This window comes from Cricetulus griseus, chromosome 8 (genome assembly GCF_003668045.3).
Source record: "Cricetulus griseus strain 17A/GY chromosome 8, alternate assembly CriGri-PICRH-1.0, whole genome shotgun sequence".
Classification (NCBI taxonomy): Eukaryota; Metazoa; Chordata; class Mammalia; order Rodentia; family Cricetidae; genus Cricetulus; species Cricetulus griseus.
Genome location: NC_048601.1, coordinates 62,699,952 through 62,714,739, shown reverse-complemented (window position 1 = coordinate 62,714,739; position 14,788 = coordinate 62,699,952). Strand labels below are relative to the sequence as shown.

The 14,788-nt window shown below is 44.1% G+C and overlaps 1 pseudogene; it reads left to right on the top strand.

The window, feature by feature from the left end:
• Positions 1–9,551: 9,551 nt before the first annotated feature.
• On the top strand, positions 9,552–12,642 carry LOC100765923 (annotated as a pseudogene).
• Positions 12,643–14,788: the final 2,146 nt, after the last annotated feature.

Here is a 14,788-nt window from a genome sequence, read left to right as displayed (position 1 = left end):
GCCCTCTCCTCCCAGGTGGGTTCTGGGGGATCTAACCGATCATCAGGCTGGACATCAAGCACCTTGCCTGCTGAACCAGCTCACCAGACTGCACTGCACCTTATTTTTGAGATAGGGCCTCTCAGTGAACCCAGTGCTCATTGAAGTTGCTAGGCTGGCTGGCCAGAGAGGGCAAGGGATCCTCTGTCCTGCCTCCCCAGGGCTGGAGACAGGGTTTTTACATGGGTTCTGGAGATCCAAACCAGGTCCTCTTGCCTGTATGCCAAGCACATTACAGACGGAGCCATCTCCCCTCTCCAAGATAAGCAATTTTATTCTTATTTTGTGAGTGAGGAAACTCAAGCTACATGAGTTTCACTAATAGCTGTGGGTGAGTCAGGATGTCTCAGGCCTCTTGTAACCACCACACCATGCTGCTTCTAGGGGGACTGGCCTGCCAAGTGGGTAGTGCCTGACCTTGTGAATATCTTACAGCAGTTGGCAGGAATGCTCACTATAAGGCAGACACTTCGGGATTTTGCAACCTTCTGCTATTATATTCTAATTTTTAGAGAGGAGCCTTCCTCCTTGGCCCAAAGTAAAACCTTTGGGATTCAAAAATCAGACCCAATGGTGGTGGTGCATGCCTTTAACCCCAGCACTTGGGAAGCAGAGGCAGGTGGATCTCTGAGTTGGAGGCCAGCCTGATTTACAGAGCGAGTTCCAGGACAGCCAGGTTTACACAGAGAAACCCTGTCTCAAAAAATAAAAATAAATAAATAAATAAATAAATAAATAAATAAATCAGAGCCGTATCACAGGACTAAGTGGCCCATCTCAGACCCCACGGTGCTCTAAAGCTATCCATATAGTGCATAGTGGTCCCTGGGCCATGCTTTGGAAATCCCTAACCATGCAGTTTGAGGTTGTGGGCTATTCACATAGCAGCAGCAGACCTACAGCTGCTGCTACCCTCTGCTCCTCAGAATCCCTCCCCAGCAGCCCATGTGCCTGCTCCAGACATCCCTGCTTTCAGTAAACATGACCTTGGCCTTCAGCAGCCAACACGACATTGGCATTTCTGTAAACACAATTGTGTTTGCAGTCTTCTGACTGAATCCTGTTACTCAGCTCTAACAGGCAGCAGGTCTCTGTTTACCTGTAAACAGCAGCCCCACTCCCAGGCAGAGAGGTTAGGATGCTATTTGTTTTTATTACTTTACAGTTAGAGGAAAAGATGATTTGTGACAGGCTGCTGTGTTTCCCTCCCTCTCTCACATGGGTGAGAACATAATCTCTCCTGCTCTCTCCAGGTGCACACACAGGTTCTTACCCCAGACCAAGAAAAGGAGTCTTTCTTGACCACGGAGCAGCTCTGGAATAACACTGAAGAATCTGTGGAAGCGGTCTAGAAATAAGTGTCTGGTGCCACATGGAACAGCTGCATGGATCCCTTGCCTATTGGTGGGAATTTATAAGGAAATCAGGCATCGAGTTACTGAATAGTTAATTTCCTCCTTGCTGTGATAGGATGCCTGACACAAGAAAGGTTTCTTTTGGCTCACAGTTCCAGGGTACAGTCCATTCTGGATGGAAAGCATGCCTGCAAGAACTTCCACGTTGCACCCATCGTCAGGAAGCAGAGTTGAATTTTCTGTTCAGCTGGCTGTCTCCCTGTTATCCAAACCTCAGCTCATGGGATGGTGCCACCTGCATTCAGGATAGATCTTCTCTACTCTGTTAAGTCTTTCTGGAATAACAAGATAAGTATTTCCATGGTGATTTGTTGATGTCTTGAGACAAGGTTTCTCTGTGTGGTTGTCCTGGAACTCACTCTGTAGTCCAAGCTGGCCCCCAACTCAGAGATCCTCCTGCCTCTGCATTCCGAGTGCTGGGACCACTCAACTCCATGGTGATTCTTAATGCGATTCAAGATTACCATCACAGCCATGCAGTCCCTGTGTCCTGATGCTGTAAGTCATGTGTAGTGGGCAGAAGAGTGTGCCTTTAACAGATTTGCATATTTCTTTCCTGAAATAATCTTTCTGCAATACTTCCGTGGTTTTAGTCCGGGTTTGTTGCGAGTGTGTGTGTGTGTGTGTGTGTGTGTGTGTGCATTTCTTTTCTCCCAGTTTCAATTCTAGCTACAAAGCTGTATTTTTTTCATTTGGTTATTTGGTTTTTAGAGACAGGGTTTCTTTGTAGCTTTGGAGCCTGTCCTGGAACTCACTCTGTAGACCAGGTTGGCCTCAAACTCACAGAGATCCACCTGCCTCTGCCTCCCCAGTGCTGGGATTAATGGCATGCACCACCACTGCCAGACCAAAGCTGTAATATTTAGCAGAAAGGTTAGCTTATAAAATTTGTAGTTATTTGGTTAAATAAAAAAAAGAAAGAAACATGTTTGGCTATTGGGTCAGAAAGATGACTCAATGGTTATGGAAGCTTGCAGAGGATTTTGAACTCAAATTGAACTCATTCCCAGCATCCACAATGAGCAGCTCAAAACTTCTGGTAACTCCAGCCTCCAGGGTATCTGATTCCCTCCTCTGGGCACCCTGCTTGGGCACCCCATACACATGGCACACACATGAATAAGAATAAACATATAGTTATCAAACATAAACTTCACCTTTCACTAACTCTGGCAATGGCAAACACACAGCTTAACTGGCCTTTCTTTCCCTGAAAAACTAAGTTGTCAGGGATTATGATTGGGAAACTTTAGCTTTCACGTGTATAATAAAATAGAGACCATCATGGTCATTTCTCTCATCTCCCTTATCTTTGAGAAACTGGGAACGCAGATTAGAGAATTTATTCTGATTAGATAAGAAGATTGGAAAGGGGGAAGTAAAGAAAAGATATGAATAAGTCAATAAGCTAGGGGTGCAGAGCAGAAGTATTCTCAGGTTTTTGTCATAGCAACAAAGAGTCACATGCTATGGTTCAAGTATCAAGCTTTTAAAAAACAACAACAACAACAACAAATGAGGCTGGGTGTGGTGGAGCTCACCTTTAGTCCCAATACTTGGGAGTCAGGGGCAGACAGATGTCTGTGAATCCGAGGCTAGCCTGATCTACATAGTGAGTTTTAGGAAAGTCAGAGCTACATAGTGAGAGCCTGTCTCAAAAACAAACAGGGCTGGAGAGATGGCTCAGCTATGAAGAGCACCAGCTGCTCTCCCAGAGGACCCGGGTTCAATTCCCAGCACCCACATGGCGGTTCACACAGGGGATCCAACACCCTCACATAGACACACATGCAGGCAAGACACCATTACACATAAAAATAAATCTTAAAAAATAAATAAATAAGGTACATTAAAACAAACAAGCCAACCAAGCCAAACTGGAAGTAAAAGGGAAAAGACAGTAGGCAAATCCTAGCCTAATGAGAGCTAATATTTTGCATATATTAACATTCACAAAATCATTTAAGATGTAAAAGTAGAGCTTGTCAAAAATATGTTTAAAGGATTAATTCAATAAGAATATAAAATAGTATAACAATGAACACTTAATAACATAGCTTCAAAATATACATATAGTAGGGGCTGAGACCATGGCTCAGTGGTAGAAAATTGCCTAGCATGTCCAAGTCCTTGGTTCCATTCCCAGTATTGCAAAAAGAAAAAAAAAAAGAAAAATTCTAAATGATATGTGTGTGTGTGTGTAAAAATGTTTAAAGGTTTATTTTTATTCATGTGTTTATGTATGCCACTTGTGTTTAGGTGCTTGAAGAAGCCCAAAGAGGGTATTGGATCTCCAGGGGCTGGAATTACAGGAGGTTATGAACTGCCCTATGTAGATGCTGGGGACTGAACTTGGGTCCAGAAAGACCAGCAAGTGCTCTTAACTGCTAAGCCATCTCTCCAGTGTGCTCTCTCTCTCTCTCTCTCTCTCTCTCTCTCTCTCTCTCTCTCAGGCTATCGCTCTGTATCTCTCTCTGTGTGTACACATATGCATTTGTTACCAATAAATATAATAAAAGCTGAGAGAATTCTCAGAAGACATTGAGGCTTTCACTGTTTCAACAGATAACTCTTAGCAGGTCAAACAAAAATACAAAAGTTTTTAACTATGTAATTAACAAGCTTGAACTAAAGGACATACATGGAAGTCTATACTAAACTATTAGGAAATATACATTCCTTTCAATCATAAAATATGTACAAAATGTGTTCTATAGTTGGCCATACAGTAAGTTTCCAACAAATGTGGAGGAATGGGTGTAGGCAGATTTTTCTGTCCTTCCTGCCAGCTCCCAAATCTCGACACAAAAGCTCGGCTGATAGCTTAGACTGTTTCTAACTAGCTTTCATAACTTAAAATAACCCATTTCTATTCATCTATCTTCTGTTGCCACATGACTTGTGACTTTACCTCTTTTTTTGAATGTCTGTTCCCTCTCATCCACTGATGATTCTGCCCTTCTTCCCAGAGATCTCTCTGTCTGGCTCTCCTGCCTATACCTCCTGCCTGGCTAATGGCCATTTAGCTTTTTATTAAACCAATCAGAAGGCACCTTTTTGTACATATCTTCACAGTGTACAAAAAGATTTTTCCACAACAAGCGGGTATAGTGCAGACAGCTGCTTCCTCACCTAACAGGCACACAATGACTCAGAGATGCTGTTAAAATGGAAAGTACAGTTTAAGAGGTTTGTGATGGACCCTGGGGCTCAGCTTTTTGATTGGTCTCCCAGGTGCTATATGATCCTGCTGGGTTACAGACTGCACTTTGAGTTCCTAGGATTACAGGTGGTATTCTTTGCTTCTGTCTTAGTTTGTGTTCCCCTAGAAATGGATCCTAAGACCAAGATCCAAGACCCACTGTGTGTTCTGTTGGTGAGAACAGCATCAGGGAGGATTGAGACAGTGAAATGGGACCAGAAAGCAGCCAGGAAGGGTTGAGCTCAAATATTCTAGCTTTAATGGATTGGAGAGGCGGCTATGTGGTTAAAAGCACCGGCTTCCCCTGCAGAGGACCTGGATTCGGTTCCCAGTACTCACATGACAACGTCCAATTGTAACTCTACTTCCACGGAATCTGACACCTTCTTCTGGTCTCTGAAGGCAGCAGGCACATATGTGATACATGCAAGCGTTCATACATACATGTAAAATAAAAGTAATTTTAAAAAGAAAAGAAGGAGGAGGAAAGCAGGGAACTAGCGGCCTTGTTGGTAACTGAGACAACTGAGTCCATCCTGGGGTCCCACACAATGGAAGGAAAACTAGAGTTGTCCTCTGACCACTGTGCAGGCATGGCACAAGGGCACCCACAAAACAGACAAACAAAAATGTAAGTTTTAAAAGAAAGGGTTTATTTTGGCTCACTGTTTAAAAGGGAGGGGAAGGCTTGGTGGTGGCAGCCGCAGGGAGCAGCAGGTCATATTGCATCCACAGTCAAGGAGCAAATAGACAGAAAGTGGACCCAGGCTCCTGATCTCTGCACTTCCGGCTAAGTAACGGTGCACACATCACCTGTGTGGGGCATGCACCACAGGCTGCCTCATTATCTGGCCTCACATTCAATACACCCAGCAGCTTCACTCACTTGGTAGTTATCTGTGCCTACCAAGGGCACCTGGCCTAATGGCATCATCTATTCTCTTCATTTTACAGCGGAGACTCCAAGACTGGGAAAGTCTGGGGGCTTTCACCAAATCCTCTGCTCGGGGCAGGTGCCTTGTGCCAAGCTCCACAGCTGCATCTGTGTTTTTCTATTCCTTCTTCGAACTAAAACTCGTCCCCCAACAGCTATGGTCCCAAACTTTATTTTCCTCTTCAAAAACGTGTCTGTTCTGGTTAATATTGGCCAGACACCTTTGTGCTAAGAGACAGAATCAAAGTTAACAATTGAATGAGTAAGCTCTTTTCCTCACCAGGCTGTAATGCGAACCCCCAGGGAGTGGGATAGGAGACCCCATGACAGGTGTCAGTGTTTCGGGGGTGGGGGCTGTAGGGGGAGAACGGAAGAGATAGGGTCACTTGGGATAAGCCTTCCTGAGACATCCAAAGATCCTGCTTTTGAGCCCCTGGAGGTCACTGATACTGCAAAGTCCCAGGCCCAGGAGGCCCTCCTCGCTCCCTTCCCCTCTTCTCCAGGAAGCTCAACCCTCAGCTAGACAGCTCTGTTACCCAATACCCAGCCCAGAGCAGCCAGCCACCCTGTGGACGGTGTCGGTGATCTCATTAGGGTGAAGGAGATGAGTCAACAGTCCCACAAAGACCTTCTGGCCTGCAATCTGAGAACGGGTTTAGGAAGAACAAAGCAAAGAGGAGCAATGTAACCAAGAACTATCTCTTTATTGCTTTTGGGTTGTTTAAGGGGGTTTTAAAGGATTAAGGCTAAAGAAATGTTGACTGTAGAGAGAGGAGAGGGTGTCAGTTGAACAGAATAGAGGCCTTTGTGCTGACTAAGAGGAGCAGCACATTTAAAAGAAAATCTCCACAGCCCAGGCGGCTCTGGGGAGGGACTGAAAGGTAAAGCTGAATAGGAATGCCAGTTCCAGGCCTGCGAGAAAAGGAAAGACCGAGGGAGGCCTTTGCCAGTCACAGACAGGAAGGTAGGGACCACTAGACTCCCGGGCTCTTCTGGTCAAGCCCCTTGCAAAGTCTTTCTTTTATTTTTATTTTCTTTATTTTATTTTGTGCATATGACAGAGGGAAGCACATTTGAATGCCACAGTGCCAGTGTCCCTATCAGAGAAGAATTCTGTGGGGTCAGTTCTCTCCACATCCATGTGGGTCCCAGGGATTGAACTGGCGTCAGCAGCAGTGTGTGCCTTTGCACAATGTGCCATCTCTCTGATACCCTACAAGCTGTTGACCAAAACCCTAAGAGAGATTGATAGGCAGACATGAAGAATGACTGTGCCCAGGAGACCGGAAGTGGTGCCAACACCTGCAGAAAACTGAGGGGTCGGAAGGATTCCAGGCCAGGGCTGGGGGCAGACATTTGCCTCACAGCTACAAAGGAGGCTGAGAGCTCAAGGCCTACCTGGGCTACTAAGTGAGTTCAAGGCCAACACAGGCAACTAAGTGAGACACCGTGTCAAAATAAAGCCTAAAAAGAGCGCTGGGCATGTCCCTAGTCCTGGAGGGGAAAACGTGGCTATGCACTAAAACAAAAGGACAATTGCAATAACTCATCTAAGACCTTACTTGGGTACATATAATGTTTCTTTCCTGTTGTTTTTTTCCCTCTGGTTTCATAATTTCTTCTGCCATGTAGGACTTTCTATCCCTGCCTGAGCCTGTATCCCTCTGACTGTCTCTCATTGCAGCAGCCTGGTCCCCCTCTAGCTGTCCTCCTGCACTGTTCATACATTGCCCTCTTATTATCTGGAGATGCTTCCTCTTACAGACACCAGAAGTCCAACCTCCAACAACCCCCCCAATGGATACAGGACAAGGAGGGGATTTCCAGTGAGGAGAAATGTCCTTGCCAACCCTGTCTCTGTCCCACCTGCTCACACCCACAGTCAAAGGCCTAAGAGCCGATAAGGGCTCTGGGCAAAAGAATGATTTATGCTTTTCTTTCAAGTGAACAGCCTCAGAAAGTCCAATAATACTTTCTATGTTTATCCTTTACCAGATGTTATGCTACCATTCTTCTTGCAAGCCTGCCAGGTACATTTGCCTCTGTGGGGGAATCCACCAAAGGGATAGAGGTGGCAGATCTTGTTTGTGTGCCTGTGTGGGAGGTGGCGGGTGCTGTGGGAGGTGGCGGGTGCCTGTCTGCATTCACTCTTCCTTAAAAGCTATAGAGTGTAGGGGCATGGCGCAGTTGGCAAAGCACTTACTTAGCATGCATGAGGCCGGAGTTCAGTCACTAGCACCACACAGAACTAGTCATGGTGGCCAGTGCCTACGAATCAGGCACTGGGGAAGTGAAGAAAAAGAAAGGCAGCAGTTCAAGGTCAAAGGCTGGGATGTTGCTCAGTAGGTAGACTGCTTGCTACACAAACCCAGTGTGGGGACAGAGACCTGTATCCTAGCACTAGAGATAGAGAAGGCAGGGGAATGAGAAGTTCAAGGTTATCCTCAACTACGTAGCATTGTCTGAGGCCAGCCTCAGCGGTAGGAGACCCTGTCTCTAAAGAAAGGGAGTGGGGAGAAGAGAAACAAGAGGAAGAGAGGGGAAGGGAAGGGGAAGGGGAGAGGTAAGGAGGAGAGAGGGAAGGGGAGGGGAGGAAAGGGGGAAAGGGAAGGGGCAAGGAGGGGGGCATGCAGGCTATGAAGAGCTTTCTGTTGCCCAGCCCTGCTGCTGGGGATGATGGTGGTCAACATTCCCAATTTTGTAATTCTTCCTCATAGGACTGGGAAGAAAAATTTTCGAATGAAAAGCTGTAAAGGGAGTTGATGATAAGTCTGACTCTCATTCCTTTAAGGACAAGTACATTTAACTCACCAGGAAAACTTTGATGATTTAAATCATCCATTCTTTAAAAAAAAACAAAACAAAACATTTTATTTACTATTAAGAAAAATGTGTGTGTGTGAGACACACACACACACAGAGAGACAGAGAAAGAGAGAGAGAGAGAGAGAGAGAGAGAGAGAGAGAGAGAGAGAGAATTTGCATATGCACATGCAGATGCTAAAGGATCCCTTTTGGTAATAGTGAGTCTGGAGGATAGAGCTGAAGTCATCAGGCATAGCAGCTCTTTCACCCACTGGATCACCATGCAGCCTGAAGCATACACTCTTACCCAGGATGCACACTGGAATCACCAAAAGAAACTTAAAAACTTAATTTCACATAAATATCTTTCCAGCCTAGAAAATTCTGGTCCTATAATTTTGAGACAAAGCTTAGTTATTTTTATCTTATTTTCATTTAGCTCCCAGATGATTCCTGATTGACTGACAGACCCATTGACATAGATCTCCTGGCTTGTATTGCCAATACAAAGCAAAATGGATATATCTAGTTATTATCTCATTATTAAGTTCACCTGAACAACCGCAATTACTGAAGAGGATAAACCCTGACATCAAAAAGAAACCCATAGGCTCCCTTCTAAACGTGATCTGCTTCTGGAACATAAGTGAGGTTTCAAATTGCCATAACCAGCACCAAAGACAATCTGCATTAAAACACACAGAGTTTAGTTTATCTGCCATAGCAGAAGTAGGTTTTTGTTTGTTTGGTTGGTTGGTAGGTTGACTGTTTTTGGTTTTTTGGTTTTTTTTTTTTGGGGGGGGGTTGTTTTTGGTTTTTTTTTTTTTTTTTTTCTTTTAGACATAGTCTCACTGTGTAGCCCTAGCTAGGCTGGAAATTGCTTTGTAGACCAGGCTGGCCTTGAAATCCACCTGCCTCTGCCTCTGCCTCTACCTCTGCCTCTGTCTCTGTCTCTATCCCTACAAGTGCTGAAATCAAAGGTGTATACCACCAGCCAGGTGATGGTGGTGCACACCTTTAAACCCAGCACTTGGGAGGCAGAGGCAGGCAGATCTCTATGAGGCCAGCCTGGTCTACAGAGCAAGTTTCAGGACAGGCTCTAAAGCTACACAGAGAAACCCTGTATCAAAAAACAAACAACAGGGGCTTTCTTAAGATGGCCACGGCTCAGGAGGGATGTGGCTTAGAAGCTGCTGCTGGAAACCGGCAGTGGATTCACCTAGGGATTCCTGAAGCAGTGTTTGTGGAAGATGTAGATTCTTTCATGAAGCAGCCTGGGAATGAGACTGCAGATACAGTGTTAAAGAAGCTGGATGAACAATATCAGAAATATAAGTTTATGGAACTCAACCTTGCAAAAAAAAAAAAAAAAAAAAAAGGAGGCTGAAAGGTCAGATTCCTGAAATTAAACAGACTTTGGAAATTCTAAAATAGATGCAGAAGAAAAAGGAGTCTACAAATTCAATGGAGACTAGATTCTTACTGGCAGATAACCTGTACTGATAAAGTGTGCCTGTGGCTGGGGGCTAATGTAATGCTTGAATATGATATTGATGAAGCTCAGACATTGTTGGAAAAGAATTTATCAGCTGCCACAAAGAATCTGGAAGACCTTGACTTTCTTCGAGATCAGTTTACTATTACAGAAGTCAGTATCCTTAGGGCTGGAGAGATGGCTCAGAGGTTAAGAGCACTGATTGCTCTTCCGGAGGTCCTGAGTTCAATTCCCAGCAATCACATGTTGGCTCACAACCATCTGTAATGAGATTTTGTGCCCTCTTCTGGCATGCAGGCATACATGCTGGCAGAACACTGTATATATAATAAATAAATCTTAAAAATAAAAAAGTCAGTATCCTTTTAACAAATAAAAGGAAGGAGAAAACTTTTTAAAAATTCCTATATTGCTTTCATGGGAAGAATGACTTTATTCTTAAATAAATGTAAAGTTGGAGATTGCATTAAAAAAACAAACAACAACAGCAACAAAAAAAAGGTATGTACCACTACATCTGACCCATATATGCATACACACATACACTGTGTGTGCGAGTGTGTACATACATGCCATGGAGAGTGTGGAGAGGTCAGAGAAAAACTTTCAGAAGCCAGTTCTGGCCTTCTACCTTGTTGAGGCAGGGCCACCTTGTTTCTGCTGCCAGAGCATACTCCAGGATAGCTGTCCCACAAACTCCTGGTGATTCTTCACTCTCGGCCTCCCGACTCATCACACACTCCTGCCACTGCCATCTAGCTTTTTCTACAAGTTTCAGGACTGGACTCAGATCATCAGATTTTTATCTGCTTAACTATGTCCCTGGACCCTACAGAAAATGCTTTAAAAGCACAAGTTGTGGAAGAGGGATTAGACATACAGCTCAGTAGTAGAGCATTTGTCTAGCCTAAGAAAAGCCCTGAGTTTGGTCCCAGCACAGGAGGAAGAAAGGAGGAGGGAAATGACAAGGAGAGAATAAGAAGATGAAGACAGTAGGAGGGGAACTTGGTGGGACCAAGTTGCCTGCTCCATCTGTAAGAGGACCCAAGCAGGTCGCCTAGTCTGTAGAAGGGGACTTGGTGGGACCAAGTTGTTCTCCATGTGGCTAGTCATCTAAAATTCTAATATGGACACCCCCTATCTCTGCAACAGAGTCTGCCAACCAGAAGATCCTGATGGATTCCCCATTGCCTAAATTCCCTTTTTTGCTTTTGACCAGCATTTCAGCCTTCTTGGGTCCCTAACTTCATCCCAAAGTCAGCAGAAAGTAGCATGGGAATGAATATGTCGCCCATTTTCCCTATTCGAAATGCTAAGTCAAAATAAACTCCCTTACATAGGAGATGCCAATATCTGTCACTCCCTGATGGGGATGCTGGAGAGACAGCAATTCCATGATTAGAATCTCCAAAAAGAAAATGGGGGAATGAAGGGACCAGCTCCCCATTTCAGCAGCCATAACGGCCTCGAATGTGCTTGCCTGACCTTGCCTTGGTCACTAGGAGGTCAGATGCCCGCATTGTGGCAAGGAACCAATCGGAAATTAGCTGGTAGTGCTATGCTTAACGGCTCTGGGTGTGCTTTACAGACAAGTGCACAGTAATGACGGGCAGAGCATAGCAATTGCTCTGGGAGGACCTATGGGCCATAACAACCAGTTGACCAATCAACACAGGGCAAACCCTCCAAGCCTGGAGGCACACCAATCCTGAGCCTGTTCTTACCCCTAGACACTCCCCTTACACTGCCCTATAAGATCTCTATGCCGTGGCCTCGAGGCGTCTTTCCTAGCCATCAGCCATGGTGGATGGATGAAAAGCCTGAGCTAACATGGTGTTAGCTCATTAAACAACCGGAATAAAACCTCTTGCTGCTTGGAACAAGAAGAAGAAGAAGAAGAAGAAGAAGAAGAAGAAGAAGAAGAAGAAGAAGAAGAAGAAGAAGAAGAAGAAGAAGACGACGACAACTTCCAGGAAGAGAGGCCACTCCATGTAGGATGTAAGCATGCAACTTTTCAATTCTGTTTCCTCCGTGTGACAGTGGCCTGGGCATGGATAAAAAGTCAGTAAAGGTCTATAACTGACATGGGTGGAGTTAAACTGAAAGGGCCTGATCTCCAGGAGCCATGGCCATCTTAAAGAACAGGCTGCAGGCTGGGTCTTGGTGGCACACGCCTTTAATCCCAGCACTCGGGAGGCAGAGGCAGGTGGATCTCTGTGAGTTTGAGGCCAGCCTGGTCTCCCAAGTGAGTGCCAGGATAGGCTCCAAAGCTACACAGAGAAACCCTGTCTCGAAAAAACAAAAAAAAAAAAAAAAAAAAAAAAAAAAAAAGTCTCCTGTCTTTATCTGGGAGCTGGTAGGTGGCATAGACAAAGAGCTCAGCTACATCTATGAGCTTTGTGGTGTAAGAGCTTTAAAGGGATTCCTGTAATGGCTGCTTTCCAGTCAGGGGTATCACAGGTAACCTCTTAGTCTCGGGAACCAGAGCTCCAAAGAGGGACTGTTTGCACATTGGATAGAATTTTACCTACACCCTTGTTTAGGAAAGTTCAGCCCTCAAGATCCCAACATGATAAATTCTGTTTCAACACAATTGATCTTAGTCCTTACTTCACTGCTTCTGATTGTGCCTGGTGTTGAAACATTAGAAGCTGAACATGCAATCACGCTCTTATTAGGTGTGGTTCTCAGCATCACCGGCATTTGTGCTTGCTTGGGGATATACACAAGAAAGCAAAGCAGACAGATGTGACTCTAAAGGACTCTTTGGAACTAGACTTCACCCTGACCACACTGAAAACCATGGTGCTATTGAGGCCAAACCCAAGGTTTGATCTCTTCTGTTCCCAGTAAGAAGAGGATGGTTTCACATTCTTAGATGTTTCTCCTAAGATGGGAGTGTATGGGGTGGGGAGGGTGTGGGGGCTCTTTACAACAGAGAACGCACTAATAACATGGTCTACAATTTGTACTTGCTGCTGAGGAAGAGGGTTTACATTTGCCCAAGTATTATTTCATACTTTCTAAATTGTTAAAGCATGTGAAATTGGAAGAAGGAAGTATTTGCTCAGAATCTAGTAAATCAACATTGCTACTGTATTAATCACTGCCTCTTGAATTCTGGGGGAATTGTTTTCTCCATATTTTTTGTTGTTGTTCTATTTTATCACCATAGTTGATATTATATTTAGATATTAAATAGCCAAAAATTGAAACTTTTGTATCTGTGAAAAAAGTTTAACTAAAATGTACTCAACATATCTAATACTAAAATGGAGAAAATGTTTGTTAAAAAAAATAACTTTATACTCCTTTGTGAGAAGTACTATATCAAATACAAATCCATTATGCCATAAATTAATCTGCTTATTTTGGTCTTCTTGAAAAAAAAAGAGCTTTAGAAGAATCAATACTCTTATTTTATTATGTTGTAAGTGTTTTGCCTCCATTTACATACGTGCACCACCTGCATGCCTGGTACCCATGAAGGCCAGAAGAAGGCATAAAATCCTATAGAACTGGAGTTACAAATGGTTGTGAGCTACAATGTGGGTGCAAGGGATTGAACCCAGGTCCTTTGTAAGAGCAACAAGTAATATTACCACAGAGACAACACTCTAGTCCCTCACTCTAAATTTTCAAACAGGCCTACATAGCCAAGGTCCATTTGTAAGACAAACACCACATATAACTAAGTTGGTTGCATGGAATATAAAGAACCATTAGCTACATAGGGTCCTATTAATTGCAATACAAAAAGGGAGCAAAGACCAACACATTCCAGATCCAGCAGCTATAGCCAGCAGCTGCTGCAATGGTGCTTGTTTCCAAGGGAAGAGGCACAGATCGGGTATGACGGTGGTGCATGTATGCCTGTAATTGCAGCACTTGGGGAGGTGGGTTCAGAAAGACCAGGATTTAAAGTCATTCTCAGCTAGAGAATTTGAGTTTAGCTGGGGCTACACAAGGTTCTGTTTTAAAAGGGGGCACAGGGAGCTAGCCAAATGGCCAAGTCAGCAAAAGTGCTTGCCATCAAGTGTAACCACCTGGGTTGCATTCCCAGGACTCAGTAGAAGGGAAATGACTAAACAAATAAATGCATAAAAAATTTAAAAGCAAGACAATGTGACAGAAATTGATGTTGGAAATAGCCTCAAAAGCAGTTTGCAGTGGCTCATTAGTTAAAAGCACTGGCTGCTTTTCCAGATGACCAAAGTTCCATTCTCAGCACACACGTAAGACCTATATGCCTCACCCTAGTAAATGAGACAAAAGTCTGTAACTCCAGTTCCAAACAATCAACGCCCTTTTCTGGCCTCTGGGGGTCACTACATAGTACACAAGCATACATGCAGGCAAAACACTCACATACATAGCATAAAAAATAAATATATCTTTTTTAAAAAAGCAGTTTACAAAGAAGATTGAACTTCTCTTATTACCTTTTTCTTTTATTATCTGTCAACATTTTTTGCCTCATCTGGGTATGGTGGAATCTGCCTGTAATCCCAGTAGTTGGAGAGTAGAAGCAGGAAAGTCTTGAGTTTGAGGCATTGTCTCAAAAATAAAAATAAAACAAAATTCAAAACAAAACTTAGACTTACCTGCTACTTGGCCAGCAAGTACAAATGTAGTAAATATTATCTATAAACCCAGAAAAGGCCCACAAAGCACTGGCCTTTTTTGTGGAGTAGAACTTAGAATAGCAACTGTACCTGCTGAAGCCACTGGAATCAGAGCGTTCCCTGGACTGCCAACCCTTGACTTTCATGAGCTTTGTTTCCTAGTCTCCCATTTGTGTATATTATCAATTCATCTAAACAACTTGCTCTTTCCAGTTCAACAGATCAGCATGTCATCAGTACCAGTGCCAGGAAATCAAGAGGACTCAGATCCCT